The sequence below is a fragment of the Cetorhinus maximus genome, chromosome 23 (assembly GCF_964194155.1).
Source record: "Cetorhinus maximus chromosome 23, sCetMax3.hap1.1, whole genome shotgun sequence".
Lineage (NCBI taxonomy): Eukaryota > Metazoa > Chordata > Chondrichthyes > Lamniformes > Cetorhinidae > Cetorhinus > Cetorhinus maximus.
In genome coordinates, this window is record NC_135901.1 from 63,603,802 (window position 1) to 63,623,844 (window position 20,043).

General features: G+C 43.6%; 2 protein-coding genes and 1 non-coding gene across 3 annotated transcripts in view; 1 reads left to right on the forward strand and 2 right to left on the reverse strand.

Moving 5' to 3' along the window:
* LOC144697680 (uncharacterized) overlaps positions 1-20,043 on the forward strand; it is a 242,269-nt gene that overhangs the window by 212,253 nt on the left and 9,973 nt on the right. The window lies entirely within an intron of this gene.
* The window catches only part of LOC144698082 (uncharacterized), a 126,372-nt gene that overhangs the window by 42,145 nt on the left and 64,184 nt on the right, over positions 1-20,043 (reverse strand). The gene's annotated exons all lie outside the window — the stretch shown is intronic.
* trnae-uuc (transfer RNA glutamic acid (anticodon UUC)) lies at positions 7,173-7,244 on the reverse strand. The gene has a single exon. It is a non-coding gene; the product is annotated as a tRNA-Glu (tRNA).

Here is a 20,043-nt window from a genome sequence, read left to right on the forward strand (position 1 = left end):
TGCCGTGGGAGGGGGTTGAGGTGTAGGTGGTGATGGAGGAGTGGACCAGGGTGTCACGGAGGGAACGAACGCTGCAGATTGCCGCCAGGGGGTGGGTGAAGGGAAGATGTGTTTGGTGGTGACATCATGCTGGAGTTGGTGGAAATGGCGGAGGATGATCCTTTGAATGCGGAGGCTGGTGGGGTGATAAGTGAGGACAAGGGGCACCCTATCATGTTCCTGGGAGGGAGGAGAAGGCGTGAGGGCGGATGCGTGGGAGATGGGCCGGACATGGTTGAGGGCCCTGTCAACCACTGTGGGTGGAAAACCTCGATTGAGGAAGAATGAAGACATGTCAGAGGAACTGTTTTTGAAAGTGGCATCATCAGAACTTTTCCGACCAATAGGACAATGTCAGCAGCAGTGGAAGTGGTATTTTAAACCAAACTTCATTATTGCTGCCCATCGCCTTGCCTAGCATTGCTACTCAAATAGAACAGAATCAAAGCAGCAACAATACGTCATAAGGCCCCACAAGCCTCCTCCGTCATTTTATGAGATCATGGCGGATCCCCAACCTCAACACCAATTTCCCACCCGATCCCGATCGCCCTTCATTCCCTTAGAGTCCAAAAATCAGGAGAATTTTTGGATGTTTTTTCTTCCATTGATCCGAGAGTTCTGTGGACACCTGGTTGAAATCAGCAATAATAAGAAGCACAGTCGGTAAGATTGGAACTTTCCTGGGGAAACCCCAGTGGATTTTAACAGCATCGCTTTCACCACCCGGACACAATGATTGACCAAGGCCCCAATGCTTTCCACTCAATCATCAATAACATAATTCACAGCTTCCGCTTCTCAGATGCACCTCCTTCCAAACATTGTGATCCATTTTCCTCAGGATTTGTTCCTGGATTCAATATTTAGCCGCTTTGCGACCTCATTTTGAAATCAGATCCGCTTCAATATCTAACACAAATTGAATTGCAAATCTGAAGGACAATCAGTGGAAAACAAGTCACTCAGTAACACAAATCCCATGGTGCTCATTTTCAGATTCACAACAGTCAGCTTTTCAATAAAATGCAGGAATTTGACAGTGAAACGATTTAGAAAGTTTGGGTGACTTTTATTTGTGACTCACTCACTCGGGAATTCTGTAAATGCTGTTCCGAGGTTTAGTGACCGGGATATAATCTACCTGCGTTTTCCTGAGCCTGTGCTCGGTGTATTGGGAGGTTTGGTCCGGGTTGGAGTATCTTGTGTCCCAGGGATGGGCAGTAACCCGCTGATTGAAGCTGCAGTCGCCGCTTTCTGCTGGCAGCGGGTGATTGGAGAGTGCGGGGCCGGAATATTGCTGCTTTTCTGCTTTTCCCTGTCTCACTCACTGTGGAGCTGAGGAAGAAAGAACAATTGATGGGTTTGTTTGAATCCAATAACTTCATAAATTTCCAGTGTCTTGGATATCAGTGCATGGTAGGTCTAAATGTTTTCTCATTATATTTGAAATGAATATTCGAAAAAAAGCCGCTTAGCTGGGAGCTCACTGGATAACATTGGAGCCGGCAACATTTCCGGGGTCTTGACATTCAGCTCAAGTAGCCAATGACAACAGGGAACTGAGTGACAATTAATGCTGAAAAAAAAGGGAAATTTCGTCCCTGGGTGGTCTCAAACCACCAACTTTTCGGTTAACAGCCGAACGCGCTAACCAATTGAGCCACAGAGACCGATGCCACCTCTAACAATGGTGTCATCGAGTTAAAGTTTCAGATTGCTGCTACAGGAATGACAATTGTTCTCTATCAGTTTTACTCTTCCAAAATAGAGGGCGGAACATTCATTGTGGATACATGGAAACAGTCTGATCCCACCCACTGCAGACACACCCATGTCACCGGGAACCAGCTCTCCTACAACCGGTGCCGTCTCCCTTCGAGCCTTTCGCTGTCTTGTCTGTTACCAAGTATTCTGATTGTCCTGAAGCCGATGTTAGGTTTGACTTCCTGATGTGCAGTAACGAGAATCATTTCAATGTCTCAGATCAGTTAATTTCACTGATAACATCAGAGTCAATGTTCCAACGTCTTAAAGAAGGGAAAGGTGCTTTGACTGTCTCTGGTCAGTGGGACAATTCACTCTTCATTCTCCTCTGATTCCTGTTCCCAAAGAATATCTGAAGATTCACAAAGCTGGAGGCTGAGATTTCTATTTTGGTTCCTTCTCCATTTTCCCACCTGCCAACTGACAATATATTCCAAAATTTATGAAGTTATTAGATTCAAACAAACCCATCAATTGTTCTTTTTTCCTCCGCTCCACAGTGAGTGAGACAAGGAAAAGCAGCAAAGCAGCATTATTCCGGCCCCGCACTCTCCAATCACCCGCTGCCAGCAGAAAGCGGCGACTGCAGCTTCAATCCTCCGCCTTGCATCATGTCCAGGGATGAGTAAATTCTGTTTTGTGGATATTTTATGGAGACCGTGATTGTCCTCTGTGGAGCAAAGAAGGTTAAACGGAGATTTCTCGGAGCTGCTCAAAATGATGGGGGTGGGGGCAACGGGGACGTGCGGTTTGATAGAGCAGATGGGGAGAAACTGTTTCCACTGACGGGGGTCAGTAACCAGAGGACTAGGATTTAAGATAATTAAAGAAGGACAGACTTGCATTTTAATAGCGCTATTCCAGACCAGTGGATGTCTCAAACCACTTTCCAGCCAATTAAGTAATTTTTGAAATAAAAACAGACAATGTTGGAAAAACTTAGCAGGTTTCTCTCTCAGAAGATGCTGTCAGGCCTGCTGAGTTTTTCCTGTATTTTCTGTTTTCCTTTCCAGATTTCCGCAGTTTTGCTTTAATTGAAGTGCAGTCATTGTTGTAATGCAGGGAACACGGCAGCCAATCACCGCTCAGGAAACAGTCAAAACCAGGCACGTCACAATGAGCAGACCGTGTGTTCTTGGTTGAGGGTTAAACACTGACCAGGTCACGTGGCTGCAACGTGAACCCACAAATTATGATTTTGGCTCTGCCCAGTTTTAAACCGCAGAACGTTTCATGTGTTAGGCAAGCATGAAAATCACTGCACCACAGAAACAGGAAAGAGCACAAAGGCTCAATGGGCTTCATAAAATGTTAAGCGGTGACGTCATGCAGCAGCACTTTGGGTCTTTGTTTTGAAGGAATGGAATTCGGCTGTTCTCATTAGGAATGCTGGAGACAGACTGATCAACAATGTCATCATCAAATGGCACAGCTCTACAAGAGGTCTTTCGGACAATCAATCAATGTCAGTTTTGTTCAACGGGCTTTCTTGTTCATCTCAATTTATTTGTCTCTTTCCATAACCCTGATCTTTTTCTCCCTTTCAAGTCATTGCCCAATTCCCTTTTGAAAACTCTGCGTTAAGAAAAAACAATATTGGAAGAGGCGCAGGGCCTTCTGCTGTGTCCATGCACAATGTATGAAAGTTAAGAAAGTTTTCGTAACCCAATGACATGAAGAGTTGGATTCTGAAACCTTTGACAAGTTTTCAAATTTTTTGAAATCGTTGATGTCAAATCAAATTATCAAAAAATATTTACCCTGACCAAACATCTCCTCATTTTTCTCAGTCAATATATACAATCTCATTACCTATTACCAACATTTCACTGAGTAAACACGCAGAGTCACAAAGGAAAAAAGAAACATCATTTGAAACATCGAAATAATGAAACATTGAAAAAACAAGTTAGCAGTGGAGATGATTTCTGTTTGTTACAAAGTGCAGGATGATCTGATTAACTGGCGGAGCTGTTTCAAGTTTCCCAATGACTTTCCCCTTCTCCTTTGCGTCTGTTCATTTCGTTGCAATACCAGTGAAGGAAATTATGACTAGCACTTTGTCACGTGATAGCGTGATTTAGTGGTCTAAGGCGCTGGATTAGGGCTCCAGTTTCTACAGAAACGTAGGTTCGAGTCCCACCGTCGCCAAACGTTCAAGTTACCTTCCTTTTAGGATCTGCAGCTGTCCCATTTGAACCAACAGATCGCAACTCACATTAAACCCAGCGGAGTGTGCGGTGTTTTACTTTAATCGGGAGAATGAGGAGAGACAATATAAATATGAGTTGCTGTCTGAAAAAGGCGGGGTGTGGAATTGCAGTCGGAGAGTTGCTCTTCCAGAGAGTCGGCATGTGAACAATATGCTGAATGACCGTCTGATGTAGCCGTCTATGATTTTATACAAACTACATTCATGCAAATCTGGGGCTTGGATTCACGACTGAGTTGTTAAGGCGACAGGTTTTGAATCTAATGGGGTCTCCACAGGTGGGCTGGAATCCTGACAACTACTCTTCTTATCATTCCTGAATTTTAGAGTGTGCCTGCACAATTAAATGTCGATTAAGTTGAAGAAAAAACATCCAAAGACTCCAAAGTTCTCTAATTTCCATTCGTCTCCAAGCGTTCACAAAAGTTACAGCTAGAAATGGAACAAAAACAGAGCCAGGTTGGTGTCAGGCTTGCTTTCTAGATGTTTGCCTCTCCTTAGAGACAAATCCTTGTCCTCTGTCACTCTCGGTGTATATGCCTGTGTGTGTTCCTGTGTGTGTGCCAATGCGGTTCAGTTCCCCATTTCACCATCCAAACATTATTCACGTCAGCTGTATGGCTTCATATTAAGGTGGTACAGAGAATAAAAAGAGCAGTTTTAAAATATACAAGAGGAGTTTTCTTTCATTTTTTTGAATGAAGACTTTTCAGCTTCTGGGGGTCGGTTTGGTACAAAGTGGAGGATGATCGAAATTGTCACTAAGCAACATTTAAACAGACAGACACAGAGTCCTTATAGTTGAATGGCTAAGGCAATGGACACATCGAGAGAATGAACTTTTAAATACAAATAGTCCAAACTGAAATCACTCGGACATTAGGAACTGTTTCTACTGCTGTCGGGTGTCGGAAGGAACAGGAAAATAAAAGTTGATTCACAAATGTTCCAGGAACAGATAGGATATAATCACCAGGAAAGGCTGAACAGCCTGAAACTCTTTTCTCTAGAAAAGAGAAGGCTGAGAGATGACCTGATAGAAATGGGATGCTTTGTCCCTGTTTCGTCAGGGATTCGAGTTGAAATTTATTCACTCAGCTGCAGATTTACATCTGCTGAATCTGCATCAAACAAACCATGAAATGCTTAGGGAGATAGAAAGAAAGATTCGACATAGAGATGGATTTCTTAAGATCGAATATTCTCATCTACTACATCAGCAATTTTATCAAACTCTCTCTGCTTTTAGATTACAACAGTGACTACATTTCAAAAAGATTTCATTAGCTCTAAAGGGCCTCCCGTTGTCCTGAGTTGATGAAAGGCTCTGTTTAAATGTAAGTCTTTATTTCTCTCTTTCTGTCTGTCAATCTAAATTAACAATCATGTGGAATGGTGAAGTGTATCTGTTCCTTTCAGTGTCTAATCCACTCTCTGTCTCTACCTGTCCCTCTTTTTCCCTGTATACCTGTCTCGCCCTCTTTTGCTCTCTCAGTCTCTGTCTGTGTCTCTATCTCTGTTCACTTTTGTGCTCTTTGTTCCCTCCATTCACTCGCTGTCTGTGCGCAACCAAGATTCACTGGATTGATTCCTGAGTGACAGTGAACATGCTGAGAGGCTGTTTTCCCCTGTCTGGAGCATCTAGAACTGAGCTCACATTCTCTGGATAATGTGTCAGCCATTTAGGACTGAGGTGAGGAGATATTTCTTCACTCAAAGGCTTGTGAACCTTTGGAATTCTGTAGCCTGGAGCTCTGTGGATCCTCAGTCGATGAGAATATTGAAGGCTGAGATTGATAAATGTTTGGACTTTAAGTGAATGAAGGGCTATCGGGATCGGATGGAAAATTGGTGCTGAGTTTGGGGATCTGACATGAACTTATTAAGTGGTAGCGGAGGCCCGAGGGGGCTTATGGACAATTCCTGTTCCTTTTTCGATGTTTTTAATGTTCTGTTTCAGTGGAAACACCATTAAGGCGACGGAAAACAGCAGGTTGAGAGAGGGAGCCTCGCCGAATGGCCTCAGGCGCTGGATTCAGATTCTATTATTTGTGAAACCGCTGCCAAAGTTATAGGTGCTATAAATGCTCTCCTCTGACGACAAAGTGCCAGCTCAAAGTGAATGCGGGCGTGCATTGGGTTTTATTTTAACAGGGAGAAGGAGGAGAGGCAATACAAATATCAATTGCCTTTGTGAGAATGCACAGAAGTGGAAGTAGTTGAGTTGTTCTACCAGACAGCCAGCACGGAGAAGATGGGCCGAAAGCCCGCCTTTCTGCTGTAGCCATCTGAGATACCAACAACATGAACCTGTCCATAGGGTCAGTTGTCGTGGCCGAGTGGTGAAGGAGATGGAGTTCAAATCCATTGGGGTTTCCCCGCTGCTCATTATACCTCGTTTTAACTCTGTGTCTACAGGGTTAGTTATCGGTTAGATTCAATCAAATCCATCCAAGTACCAAAGCATCCAAGGGGATTTTCCTATTTCCGTTCATTCACGAAAACATTCACAAAACTTGTAGTCGTAGAGGAACAAAAACGGAGCCAGATTGGTGATATGTTTGCTTTCTGGGTGTTTGTCTCTCCTTAGAGACTAACCCTTGTCCTCTGCCACTCTCGGTGTATATGTCTGTATGTGTTCATCAATGCGTGTCAATGTCGTTCAGTTCCCGAGGGGGTGAGCACATTTTTACCATCACAAACTTTATTCACATTAGTTGTGCAGCTTCATATTAAAATGTTACAGAGAAAAATATCAGGATGGAAAATGCAGGAGGAGTTTGCAATGTTTGGAAGGAGGTGCAGCTAAGAAGTGGAAGATTAAGCGAGGAGTTTTCTTCTCACTTGACACGAGATTTGGGGCCAAATCTGGGAGATATTTGTGTCGATGTAAACAGTAAAATCTTCCCTATTACCGCTATATTTTCCCTTACACCATCCTCTCTATTGTCAGCGCTTTGCAGCCGATCACTGCCCTTCTCTCATTCCCTATCTTCACCTCTGTGTTTGTTCCTTTCCGGTTGTGACCGGATGACATTTCCAACTCTGATGCAAAACTCGAGCTTACACTGATTTCGGCAAATGTGATCTGCATTTCTCTCAGGAAATTATCCAATCTCATTTCCACAGTTTGCACGAGGTCAGCAAATTATCATTCCCTGACCGGGAATCGAACCCAGGCCGTGGCGGTGAAAGCGCCGAATCCTGACCACTAGACCACCAGGGAAACTACACTGAATTTTTACAACCTGGTTTATCGATGCCACCTGTGCCTTTTATTTTTATTTCCGACCCCTTTCACCAGAGACATGTTTCAAATGAACAAAAGAACATGAGATAAAGGAGCAGGAGTCGACCATTCGGCCCCTCAAGCCTGCACTGCCATTCAATAAGATGATGGATGATCTGCCCAGGCCTCAACTCCTCTTTTGTGCCAGCTCCTCATAGCCCCCAACTCCCCGATATTTCAAAAATCTATCTACCTCCTCTTTAAATACTTTCAGTGATCTAGCCTCTACAACTCTCTGGGGTAGAGAATTCCAGACATTTACTACCCTCTGAGAGAAGAAATTCCTTCGTATCTCAGTGTTAAATGAGTGCCCCCTTATTCTGTAACTATGTTCCCTAGATCGAGTGGAAACGCCTTCTCTACATGAACCTGTCAAGCCCCCTCAGAATCTTGTAGGTTTCAATAAGATCACCCCTCATTCTTCTAAACTCTAATGAATAAAGGCTTAACCTGTTTCGCTGTTCTTCATCCCAAAAAGTAGCCTGCTGAATCTATTTTGAACTGCCTCCAATGCCAGTATATCCTTTCTTAAATACAGGGGCCAAAATTGCACACAGTACTCCAGATGCGGCCTCACGAACACCCTGCATAGTTGTAACAGGATTTCCAGATTTTTAAACTCCAACCACGAGCAAAACAGGCAAAAATTCCATTTACCTTCTTCATTACTTGCTGCACCTGCATGCTAACCTATTGTGTTTAATGCACAAGAACACCCAGATCCCTCTGTGCTGCACTTTTTTGGAGTCTCTCTCCATTTAAATAATAGTCTGCCTTTTGATTCTTTCGTCCAAAGCGCATGACCTCACACTTTCCTACATTCAACTCCATCTGCCTAGTTTTTTGCCCACTCACTCAACCTATATATACCCACTTGCAGATTCCTTATGTCCTCATCACAAAATGCACTCCACCTATTTTTGTATCGTCAGGAAATTTGGGTACATTACACTCTGCCCCCTCCTCCATGTCATTAAGATAGATCGAAAATGATTGAGGCCCTAGGATTGATCCCTGTGGCACTCCGCTAGTTACGTCTTTCCAACCTGAAAAGTCCTGACTCTCTGTCTTCTGTGTGTTAAATTGGGCTCTTTACATTGCAGGGTCTGTGTAGGGTAATAGGGATCACAGTCTCTCACACACGGAAAGTTTCCCCGCTACATTGCAGGGTTTGTGTAGGGTAATAGGGATCACGGTCTCTCACACACGGCAGGTTTCCTTGCTACATTGCAGGGTTTGTGTAGGGTAATAGGGATCACGGTCTCTCACACATGGAAAGTTTCCCCGCTTGAAGCATTAACAGTATTAAATGTAGGGAAAGGTTGCATCGTCTCCGTTTGATGTTAAATAGTAACTGGATGCATCATCTCAAAACAAAGTGACATTTATACTTCTCCAGGTTTTGAATGATATTCTGAAAAATGCATCGCTCGGAAATTAGAGGGAAAGATGGGGGCGGATTTGCTGTAAGGTTGTTCGCATGTGTGAGGTGTTGAATGAGCTGCTGATGTGCTCTGTCACCTGATGATTCTAATGTTAAATCAATTTCTCTGCCGCATGGCTAAGGTTTTCCGCCGAATTGTACTTCCACAAAACAAGGTCCTGCAGTGCAATAAGACAGCACAGTTTGATATTCTGCATGTTGCTTTCGTAGCCTAGTAGTAATCACATTTCCTTTACACGCGGAAGATTCTCTGGTTGGAAACTCACATTAGAACTGGCAACATTTGTGGAAAACTTTCCTGCCGCCATTGACAACCCGGATCCGTATGACAATGAGTGTTGATGGGGGGAAAAAACATTGGAAGTTTCGTCCCTGAGTGGTTTTGAACCACCAAACTTTCAGTTGGAAAAACTCACCAATCAATTCTGCGGCAGGAACTGATACAAATTCCTCTCTTCCTTGTACAAGCACAGCCAAATCTCTTTGCACATCAACGCACAACTTTCTCACCTTTTGAAACGTATCCTGCTTTGTTGCTTCTTAAAAATTACTTTTACGACCAAGTGAGTTACTTCAGTCTTTGCTACATTTTTCTCCGTCTGCCGTCTTGTTAGCCAAGCACCTCTTATATATTATAAAAACAGAAAATGCTGGGAAAACTCAGCTGGTCTGACAGCATCTGTGGAGAGGGAAACAGTGTTAACTTTTCGAGTCCATGTGAGCCCTCATCAGAGCTGAATAGAATTAAAAAGTGATGTGGTTTATACTGTTCAAGCGTGGCAGGGTGGGGAGGGGGCGGGGAGGGTTGAGCAGGTGAAGCTGGGTAGAAGGTCAGCGAGAGGTGGGAGCTAAGGAGCGACTGACAAACGTATCATGGACACAAGAAAAAGGGAGTGTTAATGGCAGTGGTCAGGGCTGAAGAAGGTGCTGATAGTGGCATAAAAGTACGGAAGCAGAATGTGTGAATAGCAGAACAAGGGTCAGCACTCTGTGAAAGAACAACATGGAACAAGTAACAGAAGGCGCTTTTGGAGTTGGGGTGGGGTGGAGGAGAGGGAGGTAGTTGGGAAAAAAGGATTAAAAATGGGATAAAAAGGGGGATGAAATAATGAATAAATGAATAACCAATAAGTAAATAAAATACATTTTTATAAAGGGATTTTAAAAAGTGTGAAAATGGAGGAGAGAGTTCATGGACTGAAGTTGTTCAACTCAATGTTAAGTCCAGAAGGCTGCAAAGTGCCTAAGCGGAAGATGAGGTGCTGTTCCTTCAGTTTGCGTTGGGCTTCACTGCAACATTACAGCAGGCCAAGGACAGACATGTGGGCATGAGAGCAGGGTGGGGTGTTGCAATGGTAACCAACAGGAATGCCTGGGTCATGCTTGTGGACAGATTGAAGGTGTTCTGCAAAGTGGTCACCCAGTCTGCGTTTGGTCTCCTCAATGTAATAGTTGCAGATGTACAACTTCCTATTTCCAAAGCCCACCAAATTAATCAATGCGGCTCCTCTGAAACTTTCAATGCAAATATTGATCCTTTATAAGGTGCCGTTCCCAGAACTGTACACAGTCCTGCAGTTGTGACCTAACCAGCGCTTTGTATAGCTGTAGCAAACATTTTCCTCTTTTCTATAACAGCCTCTGCAACAGGTTGTACAGCAAGAGGAGTAAGATTGTATATATCGACTGAGAAAATGAGGAGATGCTTGATCGGATTAAATTTTGTTAAAAAAATTAAATCCAAATCAACAGTTTAAGTACTTTTTTTGTTCAAAAACTATGTAATAATCATAAGTGCAATTCTTGGTGTCATTGAGTCAAGGAAACTTTGGTAACGCTGCAGAATTTAGCAAACTGGGCAGTGTAGAAGCTCCTTCTCATCTTTCAATGTCATTTTTATTAAATCAGTATTTTCCAAGTAAAATTGGAGAATGAGTTGAGAGGGGGAAATCGGGGTTATGCAGAGAAGGAAGGAAAATCGGATGAATGAGGAGGCTCTTTGTAAAAAGCTTAGGCATAGAAAGAATGAGTGGGAGGCTCTCTTGCTGCGCTGTGCCATTTGATGATGACATTGTTGATCAGTCTGTCTCCAGCATTCCTAATGAGAACAGCCGAATTCCATTTCTTCAAAACAAAGACCCAAAGTGCTGCTGCATGACGTCACCGTTTAACATTCCAGCCAGGTGCCTGCGCAGTTCAGAGGAGACAAGTAACATCCCAGATTTATCTGCAACTCAAGAAATTGAAGCGAGGGAAACTCAAGAAAATTACAATCACCAGGGAAGTGATACCGAGTAAATTGTTGGAGGTGCGGGTTCACAAATCCTCGGGTCCTGATGGGCTTTATCGTAGCATCTTAACAGAAGTGACGAGTGAGATATTTGATATATTCGTTTTAATTTTCCAAATTCCCTATATTTTGGCAAGATTCCATGAGATTGGAAAACAACAAATGTAATACGTTGGCTCAAAAAGTGAGAGAGACAGGAAACACGAAACTGCAGGGCAGTCAGTTTAGGAAAAGGTTCGATGCTATTTTTAGTGACGTTATGGCAGGACACATTAAAAAATTCAAGGTAATCAGGCAGAGTCAACATGGTTTTGTTAAAGGAAAATCATCTTTGACCAATTTGTTAGAGATCTTTGAACGAGCATATATTATGGATAATGGAGAACTGGTGGATGTGCTGTACTTAGGTTTCCAGAAGGCATTTGATAAAGTGACACATCAAGTGTTTTTTGTGGAAAGTAAAAGTTCATAGTGGAGGGGGTAACAGATTGGAATGGATAGAAGATTGGCTAGCTAACAGGAAGCAGAGATTAAGAAAAATGGCTCACTTTCTTGTTGACAGGATCAGTGGTTTGTCACAGGGATCAGTGCTGGGGCCTTGGCTTTTTACAATGTGTATAAATGAGTTGGATGAATGGCCCAAGGAATGGTTGCTAAATATACTGACGACAGAAAGATAGTTGGGAGAGTAATTTGTGGAGTTGACAAAAGGACCTGAAAAGGGACACAGATAGATTATGTGAATGGAAAAAGATTTGGTAAATGGAATATAATGTGGGCAAATGTGAAAGTGTCCATTTTGGCAGGAAGAATGAAAAAGCATATTATCTAAATGGTGAAAGATTGCCGGGCTCTGAGATGTAATGGCTAGCATGCAAACATAGCAAGTAATTAGGAAAGCTAATAGAATGGTATTGACGCTGGACTAATAGTCAAGGGAGCCAGGGTAACACTCTGGGTTCGAATCCCAAACAGCCCTTCTCTTCCTCATTCATTCCCACACTCTGCCTCTGTGTTTGTCCTTGACTGTGATATTTCCGTTGTCATTGGTGAAAAGAGTGTGGATTGCTGTTAAAACCCGTCTGGTTCACTAATGACCTTTAGGGAAGGAAATCTTACCTCGTCTGGCCACATGTGACTCCAGGCCCACAGCACTGTGGTTGACTCTTAAAATACCCCCTGAAATGACCACTCAATTGTAACAAAGACACAAAAGGAATGAACGGACTACCCAGTATTTGACCAAGGCACTGGAAGCGACAATGGCAATCCCAGCCCTGTCGACCCTGCAAAGTACTCCTTACCAACATCTGCCTAACAGACTAGTCAAGCAAACAGCCTGACATATGGAATCGTACCTTACAGATAATGCCTCAGACACCACCATCTCTGAGTATATCCTGTCCCACCGAGGACAGGCCCAGCAGAGGTGCCGGCACAGTCGGGAGGGAATTGCCCTGGGAGTCCTCAATATTGATTTTGGACACCATGAAGTCTCCTGGAAACAGGTCAAATGTGGGCAAAGAAAGCCTCGTGTTGATTACCACGTATCATCTTCCCTCGGCTGATGAATCAGTGCTCCTCCATGTTGAATACCACTTGGAGGTGGCAAGGGCGCACAATGTATTCTGGGTGGGAAACTTCAATGTCCATCGCCAAGCATGGCTCGGTAGTGCCACTACTGACCTAGCTGGCTTAGTCCTAAATGACATAGCTGCTAGACTGAGTCTACAGCAAGTGAATAGGGAAAAACATACTTGACCTCATCCTCACCAACCTGCCTGCCTCAGATGCATCTGTCCATAACAGTATTGGCAGGGGTGACTGCTGCACAGTCATTGCAGAGACGAAGTCCCGTCTTCACATTTATAATGTCCTCCATCGTGTTGTGTGGCACTACCACCATGCTAAATGGGATAGATTTCGAATAGATCTAGACTGGGCATCCATGAGACGCTATGGGCCATCAGTAACAGCAGCATTGTACTTGAACATAATCTGTAACCTCATGGCCCTGCATATCCCCCACTGTACCATCCCCAGCAAGCCAGGGGATCAACCCTGATTCAGTGAAGAGTGCAGGAGGGCATGTCAGGAGCAGCATCAGGCATACCTAAACATGAGTTGTCAACCTGGTGAAGATACAACAAAGGGCTACTTGCATACCAAACAGCATAAGCAGCAAATGTGGACAGGGCTAAGTGATCCCACAACCAATGAATCGGATCTAAGCTCTGCAGTCCTGTGACATTCAGTTGAGAATGGTGGTGGACAATTAAACGACTCACTGGAGATGGAGGTTCGACAAATATCCGCAAACTCAATGATGGGGGAGCCCAGTACATCAGTGCAAAAGATAAGGCATTTGCTACAATCTTCAGCCAGAAGTGCCGAGTGGATGGTCCATCTCGGCATCCCCCAGAGGTCCACAGTATCACAGATGCCAGTCTTCAGCCAATTCGATTCACCCCACATGATATAAAGAAGCGACTGAAGGCACTGGGTACTTCAAAGGCTATGGTCCCTGACAATATTCTGGCAATAGTACTGAAAACTTGTTCTCCAGAACTTACCACGCCCTTAGCCAAGCTCTTCCAGTACAGCTATAACACTGGCATCTATCCGGCTATGTGGAAAATTGCAAAGGTATGTCCTGTACACAAAACGCAGGACAAATCTAACTCAGCCAATTACCGCCCCATCAGTCTACTCTCTGCCATCAGTAAAGTAATGGAAGGGGTCACTGACAATGCTATCAAGCAGCACTTACTTAGCAATAACCTGCTCACTGATGCCCGGTTTGGGTTCCGCCAGGGCCACTCAACTCTTGATCTCATTACAGCCTTAGTTCAAACATGGACAAAAGAGCTGAACTCCAGAGGTGAGGTGAGAGTGACTGCCCTTGACATCAATGCAACATTTGACCGAGTGTGGCATCAAGAAGCCCTAGCAAAACTGGAGTCAATAGGAATCAGGGGGGAATACTCTACACTAGTTGGAGTCATGACAAGCACAAAGGAAGATGGTTGTGCTTGTTCGAGGTCAGTCATCTCAGCTCCAGGACATCACTGCATGAGTTCCTCAGGGTAGTGTCCTCAGCCCAATCATCTTCAGCAACTCCATCAATGATTTTCCGCCCATCATAAGGTCAGAAGTGGGGATGTTCGCTGATGATTGCACAGTGTTTAGCACCATTCGTGAGTCCTCAGATACTGAAGCAGTCTATGTCCAAATGCAGCAAGGCCTGGATAGTATCCAGGCTTGGGATAACAAGAGGCAGATAACATTCGTGCCACACAAGTATCAGGCAATGACCATCTCCATCAAGAGAGAATCCATTCATCGCCCCTTGATGTTCAAGGCATTACCATCACTGAATCCCCCAGTGTCAATATCCTTGTTGTTACCATTGACCAGAAACCGAACTGGACTAGCCATATAAATACTGTGGCTACAAGAACAGGTCAGAGGCTAGGAATCATGCGATGTGTAACTCATCTCCTGACTATCCCAAAGCCATCTACAAGGCACAAGTCAGAGTATGATGGAATACTCTCCACTTGCCTTGCTGAGTGCAGCACCCACAACTCTCAAGGAGCTTGACACAATCCAGGACAAAGCAGCCCAATTGATTGGCACCGCATCCACAAACATTCACTACCTCCACCACCGACGCACCGTAGCAGCGTTGTAGATGCACTGCAGGAATTCACCAAGGCTCCTTAGGCAGCACCTTCCAAACCCACGACCCTAACCATCTATAGGACAGGGGCAGCAGGTAGATGGGAACGCCACCGCCTTGAAGTTCTCCTCCAAGTCACTCATCATCCTGACTTGCAAATATATTGCCATTCCTTCACTGTCGCTGGATCAAAATCCTGGAACTCCTTTTCTAACAGCACTGTGGGTGTACCTACACTACACAGACTGCAGCGGTTTAAGAAGGCAGTTCACCACTACCTTCTCAAGGACAACTAGGGATGGGCAATAAATGCTGGCCTAGCCAGCGATGACCACATCCCGAGAATGGATAAAACAAAGAAAAATATCAGCATGAAAGATATAATAAGAGATTGGCCCTTTCTATGTATATCCTACAACAACAACTTATATTTATAAAGCGCCTTTAACCAAATGAAACGTCACAAGGCGCTCCCCAGGAGCATTATATAACAAAGTGTGACACTGAGTCACATATTCAGTCAGATGAATAAAAGCTTGGTCAAAGGGGGAGACTTTAAGAACTGTCTTAAAGTAGGAAAGTATCGACTTCATGTTCCAGCTAACAGCAATGGTGCTTCTCATTAGTGAAGAAGTCACTTGTGTTCAAGTTTAACACAACATTTAGTCGGAGAATGTTTTCTCTGGTGAAGAGATCGGGAATGAAAAAAAAAACAAATGTCCAGTTTATTGGTAGTTTCCCTGATGACAACTGACCAGGAATCGGCACTTCCATTGGACCAACAGCGAATAGGGTGGAGGGTTTTGGGAAATTGAAAGTTACTCATGAGCAGCTTGTGGGACTATTTCACCTCACTGTCAATTTCATGTTCCAGCTCACAGATACCGTTATTTTCATTGGCTGAAGAAATCGTTTGTGTTGAACCTAAACAGGCAGTTTTGTGGTTTAAGAGATTTGAGATGGAACAAAAAGATGCAAAAGCAGCATAGATAAGCCAGCTCGAGAAATGATTTGGTCGCTTCCCTGATGGTCTAGTGGTTAGAATTTAGCGCTTTCACTGCTGCGGCCTGGGTTCGATTCCTGGTCAAAGAATGAAGGTTCGTGGATTTTGAGAAATTGTTTAAGCAAGTATTGATAACTTATTGATTGAAAATATTTAGCAGCTCTGTCAGAAGCAGAAGTGAGAGTATCGCGTCGGAGCTGGAAAAATCACACTTGGAACAAGTGGAGAACACAGAGGCGGAGTGAGGGGATGGCTGAAGAGTGTTGCTGGTTGTAAAGCACTGACCAGAGATGTTGGTGCGAGGCAAAATATGGGTGGGAGAAGGACAAATGTTGCTCTCTACTGATTGTACCGTCACACCTATCACTCCTGATCAATCACCCTGCTCTTTGAAAGCAGCACGAATGGCCTCTCTCTTTGCTCTAACTTTTTATAATTTTATGTTTCCCAACAACACGGTTCATTCCGCCATTCATTAACCCACTCGAGCGAGATGTACTTTCTTACCTTGTATTCGGCTCTTAACAAACCAAAACACGGAGAAAATTCAGCGAATTTCCTTGTCATTTCTAGTACCAGGTTTGTCACGAGACTAATTGAACGACACATGAATGGTGCCAATTCTTCACTGGAGCTCACCACGTCCAAAGAGCACTGTTACCATCAGCCTGTTATGTACCTTCTTGCAGTGCATCTGCTGAACAATATAAGCTTATCACAGCTATGCTTTCTTCACATTGAAATCCAGTGTGAAAATATGAACAATTTCAAAGCTGAACAACGTACTAGAACGTGCTCGTACAACGTACAAACGGACTAGAAGGAAAGTGTGACTGTGGATAATAGGCACTGTGGACATTCCTGTAATCAGAATCTGGGAGGATCAGGAAGATGATATCCTGGTGTCTCTTTTCCCTGCAAGATTTTCTGCAAACTTATCGCCTTGCATCTTATTTTCCCACGAACTGACTCTGTCTGCATCCAGCAGCTAATTGACCTGGGAGCTGGACACGAGACAGGGACAGAAGCAGAAAGAGATGCGACATGAAAGTGCTTCGAATTTGATGTCTGCCAGTTGCTTCCAATGGTGAATGCCGGCCTTGCAGCGATTAGTTGGAGATTTTTTCCCCCTTTTTGAAAGAAGCAAGATTTTAAAAGTCCCACAGCGCCCAGCGTAGAGTTCAAACCAACGACCCTGAGATTAAGAGTCACGTGTTCTACCGACTGAGCTAGCTGGGCAAGTGATCAAGGTCTGCTTCATAACCCAACACACATGGAGACACTTGTTGCTTTCAGCCTGATAGCTTGTTCCGAATATCAATGTGTGTAAGGTAATCACCCTACAAAAGCCCCAAGGTTGCAATGCATTCCTCTCAATCATTAATAACACCATTCACATCTTCCACTTCTTAGCTGCACCTCCTTCCAAACATTGTGATCCATTTTCCTCAGGATTTGTTCCTGGATTTAATATTTATCTGCTTTATGAACTCATTTTGAAATCAGATTATCTTCAACATCCACACAAATTGAATTGCAAACCTGACGGACAAACAATGGAAAACAAGTAACTCAGTCACACAAATCCCATGGTGCTCATTTTCAGATTCACAACAGTCAGCTTTTCAATACAATGAAGGAATTTTACAGTGAAAAGACTTGGAAAGGTGGTGCGATTTTTATTTGTGACTCACTCACTCGGGCATTCTGTAAATGCTGCCCGGAGGTTTAGTGACCGGGATATAATCTACCTCCGTTTTCCTGAGCCTGTGCTCGGTGTAGTTGGAGGTTTGGCCCGGTTTGGAGTATCTTGCGTCCCAGGGATGGGCAGTAACCCGCTGAGTGAAGCTGCAGTCGCTGCTTTCTGCTGGCAGCGGGTGATTGAAGAGTGCAGGGCCGGAATATTGCTGCTTTTCCCTGTCTCACTCACGGTGGAGCTGAGGATGAGGGAATCGTTGACGGGTTTGTCTGAAACCAATAATTTCTTACATTTCTACTGGGTTAAACGAAGGTACATAGTTCGTACAAATCTTTTCTCACAATATTTGACAGAAAAATAATACTTTTCAAAAAGCTGTTTGTGCGGGAGCTCACTGGACAACAGTAGATCTGGAACCGTTTTGGGGATATTATCTTGTAGCCCACGTACCCAATGACAACCCGGAACTGCGTGACAAATAATGCTGATGGGGAAAACAGTAAAGTCTTCACTCCTGGATGGTCTTGAATCACCAACCTTTCAGTTAACAAGAAAACACACTGACCAATTGTGCCTCAGAGACTTATACAAGTACAGTCTATAAGGTATCCTAACCAGGGTGTCAGTGAGTCAAATCTTCAGATTGCTACCACCCAGATGACTATGGCTCTCTATTCCTATTGCGCTTCCAAAATAAAAGTTGGGTCATTCATTGTGAACACATGGAAACAGTCTGATCCCGCCCACTGCAGGCACATCCATATCACCGGGAACCAGCTCTCCTACAACCAATGCTGTCTCCCTTCAAGCCTCTCGGTTTCTTGTCTGTTACCAAGTATTCTGATTGTCCCGAAGCCGATATTAGGTTTGAATTCCTGATGTGCAGTAACGAGAATCCTTTCAATGTCTGAGATCAGTTAATTTCACTGATACCATCAGAGTCAATGTTCCATCGCCTTAAAGAAGGGAAAGGTACCTTGACTGTCTCTGGTCAGTCGGACTGTTCACCCTTCATTCACTGATTCCATTCCTCAAAGCGGATTTTCATTTTCGCCTTGAGTTCCCTGACCACATCTGGCAGCATCTTTGATTCGAGAGGCATAATTTATAGTTCAGATGTAATGCAGTTCCGATGAAAGGTTACAGACCTGAAATGAAAACTATGTTTATCTCTCCACAGAGGCTACCAGGTCTGCTGAGAATTCCAGTATTTTCTGTTTTTATTTCAGATGACCAACATCTGCAATATGTTGCTTTTCTTTACCTGATTATGAAACATATAAGATTCTGAGGGGACCTGGCAGTGCGGAGGTTGAGAGGATGTTACCTCTTGTGGGAGAATCTAGAACTAGGGGTCACTGTTTAAAAATAAGCGGTCACCCATTTAGAACAGAGAGGCAAAGTTTTTTTCCTCTCAGAGAGTCATGAGTCTTTGGAACTCTCTTCTTGAAAAGACTATGGAAGCAGAGTCTTTGAATATTTTTAAGGCAGAGATGGATATATTCTTGGTAAGCAAGGGGTTGATAGGTTATCGGGGTAGACGGGGTACAGGTTTCAGGTTACTGTCAGGTCAGCCATGATCTTTTTAAACGACGGAGCAGGCTTGAGGGGCCGAATGGCCTACTCCTGCTCCTTGTTTTTATGTAGTGTTAAGGGTGTGGAACCCATTACCAGTAGATTTAGAGATCCATGTCTGAGCTGAAAACGTGCAGGTAAGCTCAAACTGTAAACAGATTGTTCACCAGGCAGAAATGGAAAGGGATTCGCCCTATCATCCCAATTACTGACACAGCAAAACAGTCTCGCCGGTGTTATAACTGATGCAGTTGGTAAAGCGGAGTTATTTATTCCCAGAGGGAAACTTTAAACAACTGTCACAACCTATAATTTTAAGTACTATGTTTGAGATGCGACCCTAAATTCAGGAATCAGACCACCAGCTCTCGAAGTTTTAAATTAAACAAAATGAAACATTTTATTAGTTTACACAGATTAAAATATATATACATGGCTACAAATCTCAGAACTTTTAACAAATTCCCAAACTAATCTCCACTAAGGCAACAGCAACCTTTAGAATTAACCAGACACCAGGCATAGCATTTTCACCATACGAATTCAAAATGAGTTTCTTTTCATTTGTTCCTTGCGGAGTCAATTGGAGGCTTGCAGCTGCCTTTTGATCTCAGTTGCCTCTGTTAAGCACACTCAAAATGGTTATCTGGATACTTACTATCACTGATTGAATGCAAATTCTCATTTTCCCACCAGCCTCTTTGAACACCTTTTAACAATGAAAGCCCTTTCATAATACCAATTTTATTAAAAATATAAATATATTACTTGGTAGCTGCTAGGTAGGTGTCCGTTTTCACTCTACTTCTTGAATGCTCTATTAAAAAATGCAAATGCACGTAATTCCTCTTACATCTCAAAACTAGCACACTTCAAAGCACCCAGGCTAGCTGGCCTTAATCCAAATAAGATACACCCACAGACTAAACCTCTATTTCAAAAGAAAAGTATTTTCCAAAATATTAAGTACATTAATAGCTCCATTACACCAGTGGGAGGCCATTCAGATACTTCGCGTGTGCAAAGGGCTTTATTCAGTTTGC